Consider the following 6,912-nt stretch of genomic DNA (forward strand, 5'->3'; position numbering starts at 1 on the left):
AACCTCACAAAGAGCCAATGGAAGTGATCAATTTGGGTTCCGATGAAGTCAGAAGAGAAGTCAAGATAGGGGCATCCCTCTCCGAGCATGTATACATTGAGTTGGTTAAGCTACTTCATGAATATGTTGATGTCTTCGCCTGGTCTTATCAAAATATGTCTGGGTTGGACACCAATATTGTTGAACATCACTTACCGCTCAAGATCGAATGTCCTCCAGTCTAAGAGAAGCTTCGCAGAACTAGACTCGACATGACACTGAAGATTCGAGAAGAGGTTAAAAAGAAGTTTGATGCTAGGTTCTTAGAGATTGTTTAATATCCCTAGTGGGTTACTAACATCTCCTAATTCCGAAGAAATATGGGAAGGTTAGAATGTGCATGGATTACTGAGACCTTAATAAAACGAGTCTGAATGATGACTTTCCTTTGTCTCATATTGATGTTCTGGTAGACAACACTTCTCAACACCTAGTCTTTTCCTTCATGGATGGGTTTTCATGGTACAATCAAATAAAGATGGCTCCAGATGATATGGAGAAGACAACTTTCATTACACGTTGGGGAACCTACTACTACAAACTCATGCCATTTGGTTTGAAGAATTCATCGGAAAAATAGAAAGTGTACTATTTTTCCTTTATAGTAATAATAGGGAAAGTTCCCCGAATGTCGATCTCAAAGACTGCTCATAAATATTGAATTTAATTGTTGTTCAATTAAACAAAAACTTGTGTTGGGGATTTTAGATTCAAATGTATAAAAATAATTGCAAATAAAATAAATAATATTGAAAAGGGTTTTCAAGATAGAGTAATATGCTAGGGAAGGTGTGTGATTTGCCCCTCTAACAACTCTAAGTCCCTATTGCATCAAAAAATGTCAATTAATTACTACCAATTATCAAGGGTGTTTTCTCCCAAGACCTTGGTGAAAAATCCTTTAATCATTCAGCCCTAATCTCTATGTCCGTAGAAAATTACCGGAGAAATTAAGCCTTATTATATCGAGAACAATTTGGTTTGTATAGGCTATCCCTAGTCCTAGCTAATATCTACTGTAGAATAATCTTAAGAAAGCATTATCAATGGTAGTCTAACCTAATTGATAACCATATAAAAATCTCAATTGTTCTTAAGGAGAAAGCATTAAGCACATCACAAGATTAAAGTAGTTATGAAAAAAAATATTGTCATTGCAAATCTAAACTCAACGTCATTACAAATTCAAATCAGGGACACCCCATAGCATTGGGGGGTTTAGCTACTCATAATATTCAAGCAAATCAAAATATAAAATGGAGACATTACAAGTATTCATATGAACTTTGATCTTCAATTCCTTCCACTCATGAAAAATATCGTTCTTCCCAAAACCTTGATTTCTCTAATTCTGAATCGTGTGAATTCTTGCTCTCTCAAAAGTTCCCTTTTTCTTGTCTGAAAACTCCCCTTTTGATAGCAAAGTCTTCTCTCTCCTCAAACATATCCACAAAAGTCCACCATATTCGCCTATCAATTTACCAAAATGTCCATCACTTAGGAATCACAACAGAGAAGTTAAAATTAGACATTTTCACGCATGTCTGCTACGGGTGGCCGTAGTCGGACACTATTTTAATGTTCATGTCCCAAGTACCCTACTACGCGTTGTAGCAGGTGCTACGGGTGACCATAGAAGGTTATTAATTTGGTGAATATTTGATTCTGTGCCAGACCCCCCTACTACGGCCCGTAGCCGGTGCTACTGGTAGCCGTAGTAGGTATCTGTTTGAATTGTTGTCTTCTGTGCATTCAGGGGCTCCTGCTACGGCCCGTAGCAGGTTCTAAGGGTGTCCGTAGCAGGCCTACTGGATCATGAAAACCTCTTTCTAATTTTGTCCGCTTCTCCTTAGTTTCTACATTCGGTTGTGCTTGAGTACCTGCTTGAACCTGACACGCAGAAAAGACACATACCCAAAGCGTAAAATGCGACAAAAAAATAGAATTGACTCTAGAAATGATGAAACAATAAAATTAACTATTGGTGAAAGATATAGACTCAACAGACATTAATTAAGACAAAGTAATACAAGTTACCTGGATTTTCGTGGAATAAGTGACAGAATACATAGCATAAACGGTGAGTGATCACAACCCCAAACTTATCTCATTGCTTGTCCTCAAGCAATTTTCAAGACAATTTTTTTTACCTCAAGTCACCCCCAAAAATAGTTGAAGATTCAACTTTTACCACAATACTGTTGAGATCTTTCACAACTTTCTTATTCTTCTTCTTTCAGGGTCCCCTAATTTCCGCAATTATTTGTTCCGCCACACTTCCAATAGGAGTACTACTTCACTTGTCAGCTTGTTTTACACACTCGCCTAGACACTCAGGGCTATAGTGTTTGCACTCATGATTTCATATTATGCAATACTGATTCGTAAGCTTGAATGAATTCTCTTTTCATGTCACCTGCCTAATACACACACTTTCGAGGTCTTTCAGGTTATAGCGGGGCTTGGGTTAAGGTGGGATACGAAAGGGATAGAAATCATTTTTGGATCAGAGCCAATGTCATTATTCTTTCATTGTGTTTTTTCTAACATACCATTGCCATTTCTTTTCTTTTCAGTTTAGTTACTCAATTCTTTTTGTTTTTGGTTTTCTACCTGTTGCACCCCAAAATTTGCCCTCTATTTTTAACTCTAACCAATTTTTGTTTCACATTCATTTGCATCATCTTCATAGCATAATATTTTTTTCTGTCTTAATATTAGCCGGAATAATTTCTCGGAATTTACAAACAGACTGGTCAAATTAACTTTTTAACTGTGCCTAAAATTAGTCAACGAAAAAATGTCAAGTTTAAGTTTACAAATGTCGGTAACATTAATCTGCGGTTCACGTGGTTTAATTTGACATGCTAAAAATATTTTTACGACTATTTTTGGTCATATGTTGATCAGTCTGAGCAGTTTAAACGGTCATAATTTTTATTTCAAAATCCGACCAAACGCTGTATTTTTCCGAGTCATTTATTTCGCGCTGATTATTTTGACGTGTTCATTTTATTTTTTCGAGCATTTTGGTGCCCGACTTTTATTTTTTTGAGTCTATTTATTTTTATATTGGGTCTAGAATAAATAAATAGGTTAATTAGTTTTTATTTTAATTTTAACTATTTTAATTATTTAACTTTATTCAGTTTTTAATTTAATATTGGGTTTCAAAATAAACTTAGGCCCATTATCATTAACCTAATTTGTTCCTATATATATTTACTAGCATGACTGATAGAGGGAGGCCAAAAGACAGAACAAAAAAAGAGAAACTGAGAGTGGCTGATCTATACTATCGTACACACAGTTTGGTAATAGTTTATATATGATATATACTTTATCTATTTTGTTGATATATTTGTTACTGTGTTTTTATCTATTCTATTTTTGCTTCATTATTTCCTTATTTTAATTTTGTTTTATTTATAATATTAGGAACAAATGTATAGGTTGTAAATTTATTCTTTCTCGCCTGATTATTATGTATCTGTCCCATAGCCATGTAATAGTTTAGGAATTATTTTTCTTGCTTTATTTTTGTAAATATTTATTGCGTGGTTAGTAATTTAGGGAGTGCAAAAAACTAAATGTAAATAATTGAACTTAGAAAATTAAATTCAAGACAAATATCTGAAAAATAACACTCACACACGTAAGTCGATCTTTGATCGCCATTTGTACTTCCTAGATCAGTGATGAAGAATGAACAAGGGTTCAGGTGGTCCAAGAGGATTATGTCACTTTCTCATTCAGATATTCATTGGTGCTCTAGATCTATGGAGAATGTTGCCATCATTGACCGTTGTGGGGAGTTCCCTAATGTGCCACTCCTTGGCATAAGAGGGGGCATTACCTACAACCCTTCTTTAGCTCTACTCCAGTTTGGTTACGCTCGGACTGATGGTCCTCATGACATGCATATTCAGGGTATTGTGTTTGACTACGACAATGATCTTCAAGGTTACCGTCAAAGGTTCATACGAGCATGGGGTAAAGTGAACAAGGTTGACAGCAAGACTCTGGAACCCAAGTACACTATTCCCATGGAACCATATCTCAGATGGGTACGATCTCGTGCTCAGACTCTTATGATGCCATATCTTGCTATCCTGCCAGTTACCATGGAGCCTGTTGCTGAAGGAGATACTTCTTACATCATTCTTCATCCAGACATGCCCACTGACATGGAAGAGTTACAGAGGTCTTGGATCTAGTATAAGGAGCAAAGAGATACTTTTGAGACTCATTACAAGGCAAGTCAGGAAAGAATCCTGGAGCTAACAAAACAACTTCACGAGGAGCGGAATCTCAACTCATACCTCAACACAAAGAGGAAACGTCCATGGGAGACTTAAAACCCCATTTTTTGTATTCATTTCATTTTTATTGTAAGCCCAAGGGGCAAACAAGTTTATTACTAATAAAAGTTTAATTTTTGGTGGTTTAAACAAATTTAAATCCTACGGTCCATGAAAACATTGCATAAGCATCTACATACCATATTATTGCATCACGGGTTTCTTATGAACAGGTATCTTATCTCCTCGCTGTTTATTTCAGCAGAAATGGCTCTTGAACAGACTGTCAAAGATCTCCAGGCTCAGAATGCACAATTCCAAGAGTTGATTCTGAACTTGTCCAAGGGGCAAGATGAGTTGAAGACATTGCTGGCTAAGAAGAAGAAGAAGACTAGAAGATCAGGAGGCCTTATCAATCTGGGAAGAAGATTCAGAGGCCCTATCAAGACAAAGGAACAGGTTGATGATTATGAGTCTGAAAATTCTGAGAAAGAGGGAGGTAGTCCCCATGATACTGTGGGAGATTCTGATTCTGAAGCAAATTATTATCATGATCCTAATGAAGATAAGTACAAGATGCTGGTGGATAGAATGAATGCTATGGAGTTACAAAAATCTTTTGGGCTGGATTTTGAAGATCTGAGTTTAATATCTGGAGTGGTTATACCTATTGGTTTCAAGGTTCCTGCTTTTGTGGTGTATGATGGTGTCTCATGTCCCAAGTTGCATTTAAGATCCTATGTCCGGAGGATTCAACCACATACTGCTGATAAGAAGTTATGGATTCATTTCTTCCAAGAGAGCTTGTCTGGAGCTCAATTGGAATGGTACTATCAATTAGAGAGTGTCAATATCCGTGATTGGAATGATCTTGCTGAGGCCTTCTACAGGCAATACCAATACAATGCTGATTTAGCACCTACTCGCATGCAGCTACAAAGCATGTCAATGGGTGCTAAGGAGAATTTCAAGGAGTATGCCCAAAAATGGAGAGACCTGGCTGGCAGAGTTCAACCTCCTCTGACTGACAGGGAACTAGTGGATATGTTTATGAGTACGCTGAATAGTCCTTTCTATAGTCACCTCATTGGAAGCTCATCATCTGGTTTCACTGAGCTGATAATGACTGGAGAGCGTGTGGAAAGTGGCATAAGAAGTGGTAAGATACAGGTGGATGCCTCTTCATCAAGCACTGCAAAGAAGCCCCCTAGTGGAAAGAATGAGTCTAATGCTGTGTATGGTCAACCTGGCCGTAACAGAAGTCACCAATCCGTAGGAGCAGTTCACATTTCTAATCCTACTCCTGCAACACCAGAGCTACCACAGAGTAATCAACAGAAGCCTAGAAGACAATTCACCAAGATCAACATGTCACTGGCCCAAGCCTTGCAACACATGTTGAAAGGGGAACTCATTACTTTGAAGGACCCTCCATAGAATCCTAATACTTCCTCTCCTCGGTACAATCCTAATGCACAATGTGCCTATCATTCTAATTGTCCGGGACATGACACCAACAATTGCTGGGTGCTGAAAAATAAGATTCAAGATATGATTGAAGCTGGGGAGATTGAATTTGACCCTCCTGGGACTCCAAATGTGATTACTTCTCCCATGCCCAATCATGAGAAGACTGTTAATGCTGTTGATGAAGTTTCATATGTTTCCTCAGTAGCAGATGTGACTACTCCCTTATCTATTATCAAGAAGAAGCTGGTGCAGGCTGGATTCTTTCCAGGTTGCAACGAGGACTGTTTTTATTGTGCCTACAAACCTGATAGCTGCTGGAAGTTGAAAGATGGTATTCAACGCCTCATGGACAATTACACTATATTGTTTGAGAGAACTCCTTCTGTGGAAAGTATGTGTGAACACCTAACTCGAGGTAAGAAGTTTGAAGATGTGGATATGGTTGATAAAGTGCCAGTGAAGATTACCTCCAAAGGCCCTGTCAAGATCACTTCCAAGGGTCCTATCAAAATTACTGCTGAAGGCCTGGTGAAGACTGTTGCTGAAGTTAGAGTGCCTCCCATGATTATTACCACTCCTGGCCCTATTCCTTATACTTCTGATAAAGCTATACCCTGGAATTATGGTTCTGATGTTTATATCCATGGTGTTAAGCAGGAACCTTTGACTGATACACTTGTTACTGATGATAACCTTGATGTTGATAATATTGCTGGATCTAGTAAGATCACCAGAAGTGGAAGAATTTTCTCTCCTCCAGCTACCTCAAAAAATACAGTTCTTCCAACTACTACCTCCACTTCTGAGCCAAGTACTGATGCTTGAGGCAAAGGTCCTATGGTTGAACCTGTGCAAGCTGAAGCACCGACTGCTGAAAATCTCTCTAAACAGATGGAAGAAGTGCTGAAGATCATTCGTAAGAGTGATTATGATATTGTTGACCAGTTGAGGCATACTCCCTCCAAAATTTCCATGTTGTCTTTGTTGCTGTGTTCTGAGGCTCATGCTAAAGCCTTGATCAAATTCTTAAGGACTGCTCATGTACCAAATGAAATTTCTGTGGATCAATTTGAAAATTGTGTTGCACATCTGACTTATGATA

This window comes from Lathyrus oleraceus, chromosome 3 (genome assembly GCF_024323335.1).
Source record: "Lathyrus oleraceus cultivar Zhongwan6 chromosome 3, CAAS_Psat_ZW6_1.0, whole genome shotgun sequence".
Classification (NCBI taxonomy): Eukaryota; Viridiplantae; Streptophyta; class Magnoliopsida; order Fabales; family Fabaceae; genus Lathyrus; species Lathyrus oleraceus.